Source organism: Orcinus orca, chromosome 2, assembly GCF_937001465.1.
Source record: "Orcinus orca chromosome 2, mOrcOrc1.1, whole genome shotgun sequence".
Classification (NCBI taxonomy): domain Eukaryota; kingdom Metazoa; phylum Chordata; class Mammalia; order Artiodactyla; family Delphinidae; genus Orcinus; species Orcinus orca.
This window is the reverse complement of record NC_064560.1, coordinates 157,146,723-157,165,197: the sequence shown is the minus strand read 5'-3', so window position 1 is coordinate 157,165,197 and position 18,475 is coordinate 157,146,723.

The following is an 18,475-nucleotide window of genomic DNA, read 5'->3' as shown; positions in this document are numbered from 1 at the left end:
TGGGTTGAATTCAACAACCGCCAGGCAACCTCTCGGGCTACACCCAATCATCATGGCAATGCCCTGAGTGACTTGAGTCCTGGCCCACTTAGAATTTATAGAAGAAAAGTTAAAACTCATACAAGAAATACTTATGTGGCTGATTTCACTTGATTTATAAGAATTTCTCAAGTGAAAAAAACATATTTTCACCATATTGTACAGTGCTGTCTGCTTCCCAAGGCCATATCTGGCCACATTTTGTGGGTTTTTTTTTCACAGACCCCTGCATCACTTGGCCACAGGAATCAGATATGACCCTGTTAGGTACTGCATATTTTCTTAGTTTATCCATTTTCAGATATTTATTCAATACCTATTACATGCCAGGTACAATTCAGTGAACTGTCTTGTATAGTTATCTGCGTTCTATATATTATGTATAAGTGATGATGTTACACGTATCACATATATACTTTTGCATTTCCAAATACTTAGAATAAAACTTCAGAGAAAATATGCAATTTAAACCACAAACTACCCTTAAAAACTTTCCTTCAAAACTTCAACCAAGAATAGTATAGTTAGAAATTCAACTGGTTTCTGGCCTCTGGTTTAGTATAATCCTTCTGAGGTTGACGTCGGAATGTAGTTCCACTCAGCACATCATTACCACTAATATTTACAGCTTGCTTTTAAAAAGTAAACAAATTAGGAGAAACCAGAAAAATTTTAAGCCACCATGCCCCAAACTTTCCATGAATCTTTATTATCATGATGTGATAAAAACAAATAAAAATTCTTGGATATAGTTCCATATCAGAAGATGATTCTGCATCTGCAGAACATCTGACATATACAACGTTTTAAAATTTCTTTTTTAATGAAGATGCAGAATAAAGCATGCTCTATGTCTGGGCACAAAATTCCTGTGTGTTATCAATTATTTGAAACACACAGTACACGTGGCCAACAAACACATAGAACCGGCCAATGTTGTTGGTAAGATTATGGGGATGGGGAGAGATTGCTTGCAGCTGTTATGTTAATTAAGGGACAGAATGACTCATCTGCCACACCATCTCTCAGTTGGGCTACCAGGCCTTTCTCTGCTTGGCTCTGAGATGATACGGACTTAGGAAGCTGATGCCTAGACTCTGGCTCCAGCTGGTTCCCACGGGGAGCAGATCTTGAAGAGGACATTCTGGCAGGCTGAGTTGCAGCTTCTCATCTGGCTAATTCTCCATCGCACGTAGGCTTGGGATGGGGTTGATACGGGATTGCCTTCCCCCATGTGGATGTGGCTAAGGTTGGGGGCAAGGACCAGGCTGGGCTGGGGCCTATAGAAGCAATCTATTAACAAGAGTGGGAGGCTAAACAGAGAGGCAGAGCTGGGGTGGCATTTTGAGCCTCCCTTTGCAGTTGTTTTGCTTTGTTCTTCTGCATAATTTGCAGGTAGCATTAGCTCCATACAGGACACAACATAGGCACCAATACCGTCAGGTGGCTTGCAAGATCCGAGAACAGTGCAGTTTGGGGTAAGTGTCTCCTTGTAAGTTTCCAAGGGCCAAAATCGTACATGATGAATAAACACTTTCTCGTAACTTCTGAGACATAGATCATAGCACAGATTAAACATATGTTATAAAAAATGATGTTTCTCATGCATCCAGTCTTTATGAGGAAGTGACACCTCTGTCACTTTTCTATGGGCTCATGTTCCCTAACGGTGGTGACAGTCATTCTATCAACTGATGCAAGTCAAAGATGAGGATGAACACAAGAATAGAAAACACTTAAAATGCATGATGTTTATTTCCACAATTTAACCACTAATGTGCATCAAAAGTCTTTGATAAAATAAATATCCTACTGTTTTTAAAAGTCAGTGAAAATCACGTTATCCTTCTTTTCGTTTTTTCCTATTCCACTTTCTGGATGTGCTAAAAAGCAATCAGATGCCAGGAAGGTAGTTAAACTTCAAGAGGGAAGATTTATCAAGTACCTGTTGGTTGTGGGCATAGTTCTCTAACCAGAGTGTCCCACTGTTCACAAATCTTTCCTCCTTCCCGACACTGGAGGCCAGTAGAGTTATTTTTCCTTCTAGCCCTGGTGATGGGATGAATTAACAATCACCTTCTTGCATCCTTCCACTGCCCCCTCCACCATGACTACTCCAAGGGGATACAACAGTTTACTCTCAAGTGGTACATTAGAGTAAGCTCCACCCACCCAGGAACGGAAAAGAAGACAACCATGGACAGCTAAGTAGTTTATCTAAAGAGGCAGCAGAGCTAAGGGGCAAAAGAGGGTCACGTGGTGGGGCCTGTTCTATCAGAAGGGAAAGACCATGGTCATAGCCATGGCAGATACATTCTTTGAGATGAAATTAGGCTGCTCCGTTTAAGAAGAAAGTTGCGTACCTGTTTACATTAGCTGCAGCTCCCTTAGGTGGAGAGCCTGGTCTGGGATTGGAGCTCCCCCATTCATCAATGTCTGGGGCCCATCACTATCTTCCTCCAGATCTTGCAACACCCAAGAAGAGGAAACACTGACAAAGACCACTGAACCGCCAAGGCATTACTCAAGTTGCAAGTCAGAGGAAGGGGCTGAGAATCCACTCCTCTTTCAGAGGAGGGGGTGGAGATTTCTGGGGCAAGATGATAGGCTGCATAGCGGGTGTCGGGGTAGAGGACTCTACCCCAGAAAACCACAAGTCATGGGGGTCTTTGTTTAGGTGGGTCTTCCCATTTGTGGCACAAGAGGACACTGAGTGAGTTGCCATTGTTGGTTGTGTCTGCTTCCACCAAGGCATCGCTTACCCTCCAGTTATTACCATCCTAAACCATTCTTGGGACAGATGCCAGCATCCTGGAGGTCACTAGGAAAAAAACTCCAGGAGCTAAAGACGTGATGATGCAACTTCTTATTTCTGCAGGTTAGTGAAGATTCCTCTAACAGTGACTTATATAACCGAAGTTATATTCGCCTTAACCACCAAATAAGATGGCAATCCAAAATGTTATGAAAGTCTTCTTCCTAAATTTCTTTGAAAGAAAATCTTTTAAAAACTGTCCAAACTTAAAGGTGAGAGGGCACATGGAACGTTTGAATCAAGAGCTCACAGCAGAGAAATTCAAGGGTAAGACGTAACAGTATGGTGAGAGCACACAAGCCCAGCATGGTAAGGAGGCCAAGATGCTCAAGCCTTTTATGCTAGAATCGTCATAAACATGCAAACAATGATGATGAGAATTCATTGAGTGCTTACAAAGTGCCAGGCACTCTCTTAAGTGCTTTTTGTGTAATAACTTGTTTAACAAGCAAATGTTTGGCAATCAAGTGCAAACAGAAAAACCCCTAATGTTTCCCTCAAAAGCCGTATTAAAATTCAAATGCTCTTCTTTCTTGATACAGTTCATTATTCACTAATCGTTGATAGCATCCTTAGACAACAAGCAAGCAGACACCAATGTGGCAAGGCCAACTCTACTAGATTTTCCTAATGATGAGTTTCCCATCAGAGGTCCCTGGTGTTGCAGCCTGTTATGGAAGTGGGTACCAGTCTTTTCATGGTAAGGATTTAGGTTGAAATAAGACCCAGTTGTTTGAGCAACATAAATTGAAGGAGCATTATCTAAATAAGTAAATTATCTTTTAATCAAAACTAATTAACTGTCTTTCTGTTTATAATTCATTAGTTTTTAAAATGTGTTATTATACAAAACATACAAGTCATTAATTAAAATGCCTACAATTAAATTAGGATCTGTGGGTCTGGAAGCTTTAACAGATAACGTATAGGGGTCGGCATGGCAACTCAGCAAGTTGTAATTCTGTACGTTTCTGGGCAAAGACGTAGAAAGAAGACAATATTGGGGAGATACCAGCACCAGAAATCAAGTTAATCTGTGACTCAAGCCCTCTGTAATTTTGTTTGCTAGCCATTCACCATGTGGAGGAAAAACAGATAGTAAGAAGGCATAAAAGATCTCATTTCAAAGCTCCCTAAAACTGTCAATTCCACTCCCTCAAATTGCCATTTCGTCAGCAGAGCAGGAAATGGGAAGAGAATGCAGGGAGATGATGGTGTCATAAAACAATGAGCTTGAAGGAGAAAGTGGAATCTTTGCTTCCGAATGGCAGGTGCTTCCCCCAGGGGAAGGATTCTGTGTAATCCTTGGAGTAGAGCCCACCCTCAAATCAGCGTTACGGGCCAGTTACCAACCTGGAACAACGCGGAGGCCCTGGCACCAAACTCACAACCTGCAGGCACACTCTCCCTTTCCAGTACATGCAAGACTGGAATTTACCAGGCACTGAGTTCTTACCACCTTCCAGGGTAGCTGATTATATATATATTGGAGATTGTATGGGTGACCATCGACTCTCATCCCCCCACCCATTTTGTGAAGCAGGGCACAATCGATGAAAACTTTTCAGCCTTTTTGTGTAATTCTTCACTTCCTCTTTCGCCTTATTCAGACTTCACTGAATCGGGGTTCTCTGAGACAGTCTCCTGCCCCCCTACCACATCAGTCCCAATTTCTCCGCTTAACATACTTATATGAAAACTGTTGGATTATAAGATCTAGTTACTGGGCAGATAACTTGCCAAATGCGGACAGGAAAGGTAAACAATAACCATAAGAACCTCGAGGACATTACTAACGGCAGGGATGTAAATTACTTCGCTTTTTAAATTCCAAAAGGTTAGCAACAATGGAATCAGTGGCATGGCTGTCGTCAATAGCGCTGGTCCCCGTGTTATGTTATTTGCAGTGAAGGCAACTTCTCGCCTGCCTGGGGACACAGGGGGAGGGGCTCATCCAAAGTCAGTGATTTTAGAATTGGGACAAGTGTGGGGATCAGAGAAGGGTTCTCTTCTTAGATGATGCTAAGTGTGATGAATGTGTCTAGAAGGCATTCACAGATAACATTAGCAAATAAAGTAAATGATTTCTTAGTTACCAAGACAATTCCACTTTTTTTTGGGGGGGGGTTTACACTGAAGACAATTTCATTTATTAGGAGTTGATTCACAAGAGGAATTTATTCAACTTCCTAACTTTGTAATGGGACATTATTTATGAAACAATTCATGGGGGCTAGGGAGGGACTCACTGCTAAGTTAGCTGGCCACACTTGAACCCAGGGGTTTGGGACAGTCTACTTTTCAACACAAACCAGCAGCCACGTGCTAGCAAACCACAGTGGTAATGAAAGCTGTGCTGTTGCATAAATGGCCTTTGTCAGCTGCTACAATGTGGCATGAAAAGGACACCCGGGCAACTTTGCGTGTAATGGATCCCTTTCTATCCTGGTTCCCCCAGAACTACCTCTAGTCCTTTCTTGACCACATTCACCAGAGGAGAACACTTGACTGAAATGAGCTTGATAATGTGTGATGGTTACACAACTTTGTGAACGTGCTTAATGCCACTAAATTTTACACTTAAAAATGGCTAAAATGGTAAACTTCATGTTATAGATATTTTACAACAATAAAAATGAGATTATCAAGTTTTCTTTTTTTAAAAAGTGATACATATATATGCTGTATAAGATGTATACGTATATATGTGTGTGTGTGATAGAGAGAGAGAATGAGTTACACAGTGTGGTGGTGGAATTTCCTAAGCAGACAAGAATGTGATAAGTTGGGTAGCACTTGCGGTGTTAGGCCTTAGCAGCTGAAACCCCCTCTACTCTGGAGGGATCTCAAGACGAAAGCTGAAGGCTAGCAGGTGTTCTCCTCACCTGCTCTCTGGTAGTCGGGGCATAGACCAACTGGAAAGTATTCAGTAGAATGTTCACACCCAGGACTTTAAATCTTGAGGGAGGGACCCAAAGATGCAGGTTCTGCCAGATCTACCATGGAGTTGAGTGGAGGGGCGGTGAGTGACAGGGTGGCACTGCTGGGGCTGCATCCCAAACCAAATGAGGACAGCTTGGTTGTGTCTTGCCTCCTTTAGTTCCTGCCCCTTTTCCTGGTTTCTCCAGCCCTCCTGTTAATTCTGCAATAAAATCCTTCTAGTAAATTATTTTTCTGCTTAAGTTACCCTGTGTTAATCTCTGTAGTTTGCAATTTTAGTGATAGACAAAAAGAAAAGATTCCGTTTCTCTCATATTGTAAAGTAATACTTGAAGTTGAAGTCAAATAGGAATTCAATTTTTTTAACCAAGTGAGTGAGAATCTTTTTAAAATTTATTTCAGCTTTATTGAGGTATAATTGACATATAAAATTGTAAGATAGTTAAAGTGTACGTCCATCATGAATATGATATACATGTTCATTTTGAAAGGATTTCCCCCCATCAAGTTAATTAACACATCCATACCTCAAATATTTATCTTTGTATTTTTCTATTTTTTGGTGAGAAGGTTCTAATCTCTTAACAAATTTCAGTGATACAATAGTGTTATCAACTGTAGTCACCATGTTTCACATTAGATCCTCAGACCTTATGCATCTTGCAGCTGAAAGTTTGTACCCTTTTACCTCTCCCTAGTCCCCCTGCCCCCAGCCCCTGACAACCACTCTTCTACTCTGCTTTTATGAGTTTGACTTTTTATTTTTTAGATTCCACATATAAGCAATACCATGTGGTATTCACCTTTCTCTGTATGTCTTATTTCACTTAGCACAACACTGTTGAAGTCCATCGATGTCACAAATGGCAGGATTTCTTTCTTTCTCATGGCTGAATAATATTCCATTATATACATATATATATATATATATACACACACGTATATATATAGATGTATATATGTGTATATATGTATATGTGTGTATAGCTATACCTATACACAAATATGATATATATACATATATATAAACAAAGATATAGACATATCACATCTTCTTTATCCATTCATCTGTTGATGGACACTTAGGTTGTTTCCATGTCTTGGCTATTGTAAATAATGCTGCAATGAACATGCGAGTGCAGGTATTGATTCTAGATCCTGACTTTGATTATTTGGATATATACCCAGAAATGAAATTGCTGGATCATATAGTAGTTCTACTTTAATTTTTTTTTTAGGAATTTTCGTACTGTTTTCCATAGTGGCTGCATCAATTTACATTCCCACCAATAGTGCACAAGGGTATGTTTTCTTCACATTCTCATCAACACTTGGTGAGCCAAGTGTCTTTTTGATAATAGTCATTCTAACAGGCGTGAGGCGATATCTCATTGATAATAGTCATTCTAACAGACGTGAGGTGATATCTCATTGTGGTTTCGATTTGCATTTCTCTAATGATTAATGATGTTGAGCATCTTTTTATGTGTCTATTGGCCATCTGTATTGTCTTCTTTGGAAAAATGTCTATTCAGGTCCTCTGCCCATTTTCAAATCAGATTGGTTTTTGGCTTTTGAGTTGTATGCATTCTCTATATATTTTGAATATTAACCCCTTATCAGATATATGATTTGCAAATAAATTCTCCCATTCTGTAGGTTGCCTTTTCATTTTGTTGATGGTTTCAAGTGAGAATCTTAACTAAATCTATAGCCACAAGTCTTCTTCTGTTGTCACAAAACCATTCCAGCCTGCCCATTTTCAGTCAATCAGGGGCTCAAATGATTAAGAAATAGTTTTCTTTTCCGTCACAAGACGCAATTCCCTGGAAGATCAGAAGGACTGATTTCATGTGCTCTGGTCAATGACAATTTTATGGGCTTTGCAGAAATTAAATGACAGTAAAAATAATTCCATGAATGCCTTCACAGACGTGTTGGGGTTGTTTGATATTCTTGTAATATTTTAGGTCCTTTGCATAATCGGATTAAGCCACATGAACAGGTAACTCTAGAGCTAAAGGCCACTGTCATTCCAGGAAAGAGACCAGCATTAGCACACAAATTAATTCCTGGGTAAACCAGAGACAAAGAAGTTAAGGCTTTGATCCAAGACGTATGATTTTCAAATCATCTCCCAGTTAAAGAGATAGCCTCTGAAGCAAATCACTGGAAACTGGGGTAGATGTTGTGCCCCCTTCATGACCACCAAGTGTCCCACAGAAGAAAACATGCTCTTGAAGTTGCTGACCTGCCACGTGAGAAAAAGTGCCTTGTGGAGAGTGTGGGGAGAATTGACACTCACTGTGAAAGAGGTTGCCATTTTCTCCCCTTCGTGCCCTTGGGTGAATGACTTCAGCACTTTTGAGCAGGGTGTTGCCTTTCCTGCACTGAAAAAACGGCTGTTATGTTTATCGATCACGCAGAGGTGCCACGAGGCTCAATTTATTAGTTAATGTTTGTGTTACACTCTGCAGCTCTGAGATGGAAGGTGTTATAGGAATGCAAAGCAGCAACATATTATCTAAACATCTGCCTCCTCAAATAGTTCTCTAGAAAGTCTTCATTGCTTCAGCACAAATGATTCCTCCAAAAATGGATAATTCTGTCCAGGTCTTTCTTGGTCTATAAATCCTTTCTCCCTCCTTTCAGTACACAGCATCTCTGTGCAGAGTACACTCCGGTGGCTGTGCTTTCCATCTTGTCTTTGCAATGGTCACTGCGGATGCTACTCCCTTGTGTGTGTGCACTGCAGTTTCTTCCAGGTCCACCTTTTCCTTCCACATCTGCCCTCTTCATCCTTTATTCCAAAAAGCCATTATAATTTGGCTTTTCCTTTGATGTTTAATTTTACGCATGGGCATGTTACCTCTAACCCAGGGGCTTGGTGTTTTAAAATTTTGGCAGTAAAATCAAGGAAAATTACTTAAAAGTTTCTTGAAAATAAAAGAAAATGCAAAAAAAAGAGAAAAATTTGGTCCAAGTTGAACATGTTTTGATGAGATTAAATTAACTGCTGGATTGCTAAAGATTATATTGGAGATAATTTCTGCTAAAGTTAATTCTGTCCATAATTTCATTAAAACTCTGGCAAGTCCCCCACAGCAAATGGATATTTATTTCTATAGCAATTTCGTAGTTCCAATATGTATATACTTAGATGTAGTAGCTTCTTTTCAAATGCAACTAGAGAAAGAAAATGAATAATAAATGATATTAACATATGGTGTTCAAAGGTTTTCCTCTTCCCACATTTTTACTACCACTTCAATTTTGAGAGTATTTTTTTCTTTCACATATTATTCTTCAACCCTATTGTTTGTGGTTATGGGAGTGTCCTAAAATGTACCTTGGATTTGTTTAATCAGGTATAAAAAGATGACAGAGACAACTGACTTGAAAGAAGAGTTTATTACTTACAGTTCCCAAGAGGAAGGGGCATGCTGTGCCAGGCAGGGCCACATGGGGAAGCACCCAAGTCATTCAGGAAGCAGGAGTGACGGAAAAGCATGGCCCAGGGCCTCTACTGTGGTTTCTGCAGGAAGGAATGGGCGAGGCAGGGTAGGCAAATTTGATCAAGCTTAGGATTGGACAGTTTGAGTAATTTGGGCAGGCTCTGGGCTATGAGGGTCGTCTCTAGTTGTCCAGTCCCTGTCCCAGGGGTGATTCAGGGCAGGGAAAATATTGGCTTGGTATGTGAGCATTTGATAAAGGAGGTGGCTGGGACATGGACTTTGGATTTGTTGGTTTGTACATGAAAGTTGTGCTCACAAACAAGGTGTTTGTTATCTCTAAGAATTAGCTAACTCTGGGAGGGCAGTCTCTCCCCAGGTTCACAAGGCCCCCAGTATGTCAAAATACCATAGAATACAGAAAATAAAAAACATGGTAATACAGGAAGATCTTCTCTGAAATCTTCTGAGAAAATCTTTAAAATAAGAGTTTGGCCACACAGATCTCTCACTCTTTATTTAGTGATAAAATATATGCTTTAAAAGGAAGAAAAGTTGTGAAAATAATCATGAAAATAGCTATGACTGATGAACGCTTACTGTGACTAGTGAAGTACTACATATGCTGTCTCATTTGAAGTATTCAACTATAAGAATGTTAAAATGAGGAACAAAAGGTTAAGTTACCTTCTTGTCCTTATTTATTTGTTGTGTTACAGTAAAGCATCTCAAGACAAGGGTTGTGAGATGCTGCTCTAGGGGGCTTTGAAAGAGGTAAATCGGCATTTTCTTCCTTCTTAACGGAGATGAGTCAGCCTTCCAACACTCATTTGTGGTGTTGTAAAGCTGCTCACTTAAGTGCCTAACCTGCCATGCTGGGTGTTAATGGCCATTTGAATTAATTCTAGCATTGTTTGGAAGCTCTAACTGAAAAATCTCTCCATCTATAATGTCCTCAGTTTGTGGATAAGGGTTCTTAGACTGGCATCATACAGGCAGTTATCACCTGTCATATGGACCACTACTCCCCAGACCATACCCATGACTGGTATTGTTTTGTCTGAGCAAGGATGCAACCTCGGAATCTCTCAACACAGCATTCTAGGAATTCATCACCTATTTTCCTAGGTTGCATGAGATATAAAACCTGTTTAATGTATTTGCCATCACTATATAAAAAGAATGAAGATCTTATCTCTATCCATGGTTAAAAGATAACCATGATTAAAAGATAATCAATAAATTATTTATTGATTAAAAATTAAAGATGTAATTTGATCTTATATGTTTATAATGGATCTTTGTCTTATGAAATGTGCAAGGTAGGCTCCTGTTAACCCAGCCCATTTCCCAGGTAGCTTCAGATGGGCATCTATTACTCTCGACTGCATATCAGTCCCTGGGGCCACTTCTCTCTGATAGCAGGACAACTCTTTCGCACAGGGGATCGATTCCTTGGGTGTGGTAAGGTTTGGTTGGAGCTGTTGCTGCCAGTCTTGCCTTCCTTGTCCCCCAACCTCAACCTCCCTACGCCTCACCACTAGCTTTACAGGGGAAGGCACTTGATTCTGGCGGGATAACACCATCCCTGCCTCCATAGTGACTGGTTGTAGGCTGAACCAATCACAGTCCTTCCTGGGACTAATGCTTGAGCATCAGGGGAGACTGTTTCTGCTGGAGATGATAGGCCAGGAGGGTGTATGTAAGGGGCTAGTGGTGGCCAACTTCCTATCATGTGGAAAACATCATGTGAGCTCAGCCTAGAGGTGGAGAGAGACAGAGACCTTGGATCCAACCATTTCTGATGCCATATATACTGCTTAAACTTCCTAGGTACAAGAGCCAATCAATTAATCTTTTGTCCCCTTAGGCTGGTTTAAGTTGAACTTGCAACCAACAGAGCTCACAAATACAAAAATATTTTTAAAATATCAAGGAGATATTTTAGTTGATAGTGTTATTTTCTAGTGTTCCAACTGTTGAACAAGTGCTTAATATTGAAGAGGTACATGACTTATATAATAAGATAACTTTTACTGAGCTTACTATGTGCTAGGTGTACACTTTCTGTGTAGTGAATCATTTAATTCTCATAAAATCATTTGCTAGCATTATTACACAAATGCAGAAACTGGGACACTGAATGGTTAAGAAACTTGTCGAAGGTCACAGAGCCTAGAAGTGGTAGAGTTGGGATTTGAACCAGGCAGACTGGCTCGAGTCTGTGCTTTTAGCCACTACACTGAACTTAGAGCCTGGTTCTGTCCTCTGGGAAAGTTTTTCATAGTTATTTCTAATAACAAAAGAGAACAAGGCACAGTATCCCTTCTCCTTTCAATGCCTCATACGCCTCCCTGGTCCCTGGGTGTTATTCTAACCTTCAAAGGTGAGCAAGAAAGCCTAGTTACCCTTTGTATGAGAATCATTGCCCTTTAGACTTCAGAATATTTCAGAAGAAATGCTACTCTTGAGCTTCAGTCTAAATCAGCCCAATACTCCTCCCTGAAAATGCCCATCTTATCATAAGTATATAAGTCTACTGAAAGATGGTATTAAACCAATGATGAATTTAACTCAAAATGCACAGGTGAACCTCAGTATATAATATAGGATAAATAGATCTAAGAAAGTCAAATATTATGAGATGAGAAAAGATATACCTACTGTTCAGGGATTGGAATCAAGAGCAGGAAAGTCCGCTGCGCTTATGTGGGTAAAGTCACAGGATTACATTTTCATGGATAACTAGGGAGAATTCTCCTTGAAGCTCAAGTTCTTGATGCCCTCTGTCCCAGTCCCTGGTAGAATTGTCAAATCCCTCTTTCGGCTCCTAGTTACTTGATTACCTGCTAAAGTCCCGCAATTGCCACAGCTGTTGCTCTTTTAGCTCCTTGAGTTTATGAGCACCAGTGCATCTCCCTTGCATCTGCTTTAGCTGTTGCTTTTGAAATGAGCAGTAGCACGGGAGGTCTTGGGGGTGCAGCCCAAACAGCTCTGTGGGGCTGAGGGCAGCTAAGAAAAGGAGCAAATCTTTACTTGGGGATTGGAATAGTAGCAACATTAAATGTGTATATATTTTTCTGGGGAATGCCAAGTATTTTTAAAAAGAGAATCCTGACTCATCATGCAGAAGCAGAAGGACACACACTAAAAATAGCGGCGTGACTCTGCAGCGAGGTGACAGTGGGTTTTGCTTTTCAAATCGAGGGGTAATATATGGAGAGAGGACAATTTTCTTTTCTCTAATGGACCCTGTCAGCTCAGGAGGGTCTTCCTTTCGGATGATTGCTAGGTGAACAGAGGAGGTGGAGGGCAGGGAGGGAGCAGGGTGTGGATCTGGAGGGAGGTGGTAGCATTTCTGTAAGCATTTCTCCTCACTTTTCTTAATGGAAATCAACATACACTCTGGTTTCCTCAAGGTCTAGATCAAATTGATCTTTAGCCAACGAGCAAGCCCATCAGACGTCTTTACAAGTCCTCAATTCTATCTGGGCTTTGATTTGGGGAAAGCTATTTTTCACATCTGCCTGGCTTTGCCTAACCTAGTGTTGCCATGACCTCAGAGGAAGGCCAATTGCCGAGAAGGTTCACTAAGGACGATAAGATACCTTCTGCAGAGTCAGATGTTTGGGATCCTGACATGCCCCGCAGCTGGGCTCACTGGCTCTTAATGCACAAGTGGCCAGAGTTACCAGCTGAAGCCCCTCAGAATGAAACTGCATCTCTCCTGGCCTGAGCTGCAAAGACTGGACGTCTCTGTTTCTACTCAGAGTGGCTCCTTCGGAAGACAGACGGAGAGGATGCATCTCTCCACCAAAATGAATTCTGGTCAACTCCAAGTGAATCTACACACCCCATTAAAATCAAGTGGATTTAACAAATCATTGCTGAATGGTACATTTAAAGCAGAATCATTAAATGTTATGTTTTAACATTTTTGCAAGACATTATCTGAAGGTAAAAGGAGGGAAAGAAAGATTAATTTGGGTCTGTGTTGGTCAAATCTTGAGGAGCACTAACTTTCTGAGCAGAAAAGAACTTTTTAGAGTCCTGAAATGGAAACTGGATACACAAAAGCTACGTGGTTGAACACAGCTCCTGCCCTGGGGTTTCAAATCCAGGTGTGGGACTTCGGCCCCTGTGTAAGATGTTGTGCAGCAGACTAATGCTCTCACTGAGAATGACTAGAAATGCCATACAAATTATAATCAATTTAAAAATTCTGTTAAAATGCCTAAGAGAGCTGCTGATGCCCATGCATCACAACTAGAAGAGGGTAGAAGCACTGAGAGGAGAGCTGTTGATCAGCAGCTTCTGTTAATCTGGGACATTTGCAGATTCTGGATGTAGAGTAAGAGCCTGAGAATCTGGTCTTTGGATAGAGAACTGCTAGTCGGAGGTGAGAAACCAGCCGAGCTCTTGACAGTCTTGTAGGGTTGGAAAGACAATGTTAGTAGACGGTAGGAGGTTACCAGCTGTGAGTATGAACATGCTATGGGCATCCATTACTATGTTTCATAGAAGGAATGGATAACAGAGGTCAATCCTGGAAGAAGATCAGATAAGAGCTTCTCCAGAAAGGGTTGTTCAGGATGAGGAACAGCTTTCATTAGCAAAGCCAGAGTATTCCAGAGAATTTAAATAAGTGATACTTTAACAACGAGACAAGTTAAACTAGTGAAGCTGTGTGTTATCATGAGTCAAATCCATTTCACCTGACTTCACTAATCAAGGTTTTTAAGACTTGCATGTCCTCCAAGCTGCTTGTAGCCTAAACAATAAGATATTCGCCTGGGTTGTCTTCCAGGAACTTGGCCGTCAGCTGTGTCTAGTTAGAGCTCAGCCGGTTAAGACTGGATGGGACTCTCAAACCCTCCACTGGGCATGCGCAAGTGTCCTCTCTGTGACCCTTTTGATTCCAGAGGGCCGAAAACTCCACCCCCAGATGATGGTAAGCACTTCCACGTTTGAACGGACAGAGGCCTGTAGCTAGTTACGGCTGCGCAGAACCACGATTACCGCCCCTTTCTCCAATCACCTTTCCCCACGCCCCTCCCGCTTACACACCTCAGACCGCCCTGCTGCTTGATCGCATAAATACCCCTGGCCAGTCGCCTTCAGGAAGGCGGGTCAGAAACTTGTTCCTCTGTCTTCTTGCTTGGCTGCCTTGCAAATTAAAACCCTTTTGGCATTTTGACTTCAGGCATGGGGCAAGACGAACCTGGTCCAGGAACACTACCTTAAGGTATTGATTAAAATTTTATTGTAAAGAATGAAAATGTAATATATATATCACCAGTACATGTACATATATAGTAATATATCTACAGTCGTAATTCCTTTTTAATTAATATATTTAACATAAATGATATTTCTACCGTGCTCAAAACAGGCTTTTTGAAGTTTAAAGTTTCCCTTTGCTATCCTCATTCACTAGTTTAGGAGGAAAAGAAAGGGTTTGATAGGCAGAATCTGATCCTGTTTGGATTATCAGCGGCTCCAGATTAATGCATTGCAAATTGTCCTGTACTGTGTGGCAGGTTAGGCCACTTTTAGACTCTAGGTTCCTGAAGAATGGAACTAATACAGTGCATCTGATGTACGTAGGACGCCACCAATGTTAGTTCTCATGAATATGTTTTTTTTTTTCTTTTAAATTCAGGCCTGGAACAAGAATGCAGCTCAGGACTATCCAGTTGGTGTCTGTCTACACTTATGTTTTGCAAGGTACCATACTATAAATGTTTTTGTATTCTATTAGGTGATTTTTGTCTGACATGAATATTTGTAAGAATGGATACCATTGTTAGATGTTGTTAGTGATTTAACTTTGAAAAGATTTTCTATTTCTTTTTCATGCTTCTGGTTTGTATTGACGAGTATTAAGATTGAAGGTGAGGGCTTCCCTGGTGGCGCAGTGGTTGAGAGTCCGCCTGCCGATGCAGGGTACGCGGGGTCGTGCCCTGGTCCGGGCAGATCCCACATGCCGCGGAGCGGCTGGGCCCGTGAGCCATGGCCGCTGAGCCTGGGCGTCCGGAGCCTGTGCTCCGCAACGGGAGAGGCCACAACAGTGAGAGGCCCGTGTACCGCAAAAAAAAAAAAAAAAAAAAAAAAGATTGAAGGTGAGCTGTGAATCTTTTTTTCCCCAACCAAACACAAAATAACTGATAAGACTGATATAAGATTATAACTATATTCAATAATCCTAGATTGCAAATTTTTTCTTATTGGAATAATTTTATCAATTTAGGCTAACAAAATGTATACCACTAAAATATTGCTTTTTTGTGGAGATTTTCTTCAGCAAGTGGTATTGGGAAAGCTGACAGCCTCATGTAAATCAATGAAGTTAAAACGCACCCTCACATATTACACACACAAAAACCCCTCAAAATGGCTTAAATAATTAAATATAAGACAGGACACCATAAAACTCCTAGAAGAGAACATAGGCAAAGCATAAATCTCTGACATAAATCATACCAATGTTTTCCTAGGTCAGTCTCCCAAGGCAATAGAAATAAAAGCAAAAATAAACAAATGGGACCTAATCAAACTTATCAGCTTTTGCACAGCAAAGGAAACCATAAGAAAAATGAAAAGACAACCTACAGACTGGGAGAAAATATTTGCAAATGATGCGACTGACAAGGGATTAATTTCCAAAATATACAAACAGCTCATACAACTCAGTAACAACAACCACAACAAAAAATCAAAAAATGGGCAGACCTAAATAGACATTTCTCCAAAGAAGACATACACATGGCCAACAGGCACATGAAAAATGCTCAACACCTCTAATTGTTAGAGAAATGTAAATCAATGAGGTACCACCTCACAGTGGTCAGAATGGCCATCATTAAAAAGTCTACAGATAAATGCTGGAGAGCGTGTGGAGAAAAGGGAACCCTCCTCCACGGTTGGTAGGAATATACATTGGTGCAGCCACTATGGAAAACAGTATGGAGGTTCCTTAAAAAATTAAAAGAGATACCATATGATCCAGCAATCCCACTCCTGGGCATATATCTGGAAAAAAACTCTAATTTGAAAAGATACATGCACCCCAGTGTTTCTAGCAGCACTATTTACTATAGCCAAGACGTGGAAGGAACCTAAATGCCCATCAACAGATGAATGGATAATAAAAGATATGGTATATATACACAATGGAATACCATTCAGCCTTAAAAAGATGAAATAATGCCATTCGCAGCAACATGGATGGACTTAAAGGTTATTATACTAAGTGAAGTAAGTTAGAAAGAGAAAGGCAGCGTATGATATCACTTATATGTGGAATCTAAAATATGACACAAATGAACTTATTTATAAAACAGAAATAGACTCACAGACGTAGAAAACAAACTTATGGTTACCAAAGGGGAAAGGAGGTGGGGGAGGGATAAATGAGAAGTTTAGGATTAGCAGATACAAACTACGATATATAAAACAAACTGTATATAGCACAGGGGACTATATTCAATATCCTCTAAGAAACCATAATGGAAAAGAAAAAAACCCTGCTTTTATCTACATACGTATTAGGAATCTGCATGAGATTTTGATTTTTTTGAAAAGTATTGTACACATAGACTACATAAATAGTTTTCAAATTGTCTAAGCTAAAAATATATGATAAGGATACTTGATCTATCTTCTTAAATGTAAGTGCAATATTGTGGACTAGAGGTACAATGTTCTACAGATCTCTTGAGCTTGTTCATCTTATTTAACTGAAATGTCATGCCTGTTAACTAATAACACCTCATCTCCCCCCCATCCTCTAGAAACCACCATTCTAGTCTTTGATTTTTATGAATTTGAACTATTTTAGATACTTCATATAAGTGGAATCATGCAGTGCTTGTCTTTCTGTGTTGGGCTTATTTCACTTAGACTAATGTCCTCAAGGTCCGTCCATGTTGTCACATATTGCAGAATTTCCTTCAGTTTTAAGGCTGAATAATATTTCATTGTATGTATATACCACGTTTTCTTTATCCAGTCATCTGTCAACAGAAATTTGGGTTGTTTCTGCACTTAGCTATTGGGAATAGTGCTGCAATGAACATGGGACTACTAATATCTCTTCAAGATCCTGATTTCAATTCTTTTGGATATATATCCAGAAGTGAGATTGCTGGATAATATAATAGTTCTATTTTTAATGTTTTTGAGCAACTTTCATACTGCTTTCTATAGAGGCTGCACCATTTTGCATTCCCACCAACAGTGTGCAAGTGCCCCTATTTGTACACATCCATGCTAACACCTGTCTTTGTTTTTTTTATAATAGCCACCGTAACAAGTAAGAAGTGATATCTCATTTTTTTTTTAACATCTTTATTGGGGTATAATTGCTTTACAATGGTGTGTTAGTTTCTGCTTTATAACAAAGTGAATCAGTTATACATATACATATGTTCCCATATCTCTTCCCTCTTGCGTCACCCTCCCTCCCACCCTCCATATTCCACCCCTCCAGGCAGTTACAAAGCACTGAGCCGATATCCCTGTGCCATGTGGCTGCTTCCCACTAGCTATCTACCTTACGTTTGTTAGTGTATATATGTCCATGCCTCTCTCTCGCCCTGTCACAGCTCACCCTTCCCCCTCCCCATATCCTCAAGTCCGTTCTCCAGTAGGTCAGTGTCTTTATTCCTGTCTTACCCCTAGGTTCTTCGTGACATTTTTTTCCTTAAATTCCATATATATGTGTTAGCATATGGTATTTGTCTTTCTCTTTCTGACTTACTTCACTCTGTATGACAGACTCTAGGTCTATCCACCTCATTACAAATAGCTCAATTTCATTTCTTTTTATGGCTGAGTAATATTCCATTGTATATATGTGCCACATCTTCTTTATCCATTCATCCGATGATGGGCACTTAGGTTGTTTCCATCTCCGGGCTATTGTAAAGAGAGCTGCAATGAACATTTTGGTACGTGACTCTTTGAATTTTGGTTTTCTCAGGGTATATGCCCAGTAGTGGGATTGCTGGGTCATATGGTAGTTCTATTTGTAGTTTTTTAAGGAACCTCCATACTGTTCTCCATAGTGGCTGAACCAATTCACATTCCCACCAGCAGTGCAAGAGTGTTCCCTTTTCTCCACACCCTCTCCAGCATTTATTCTTTCTAGATTTTTTGATGATGGCCATTCTGACTGGTGTGAGATGATATCTCATTGTAGTTTTGATTTGCATTTCTCTAATGATTA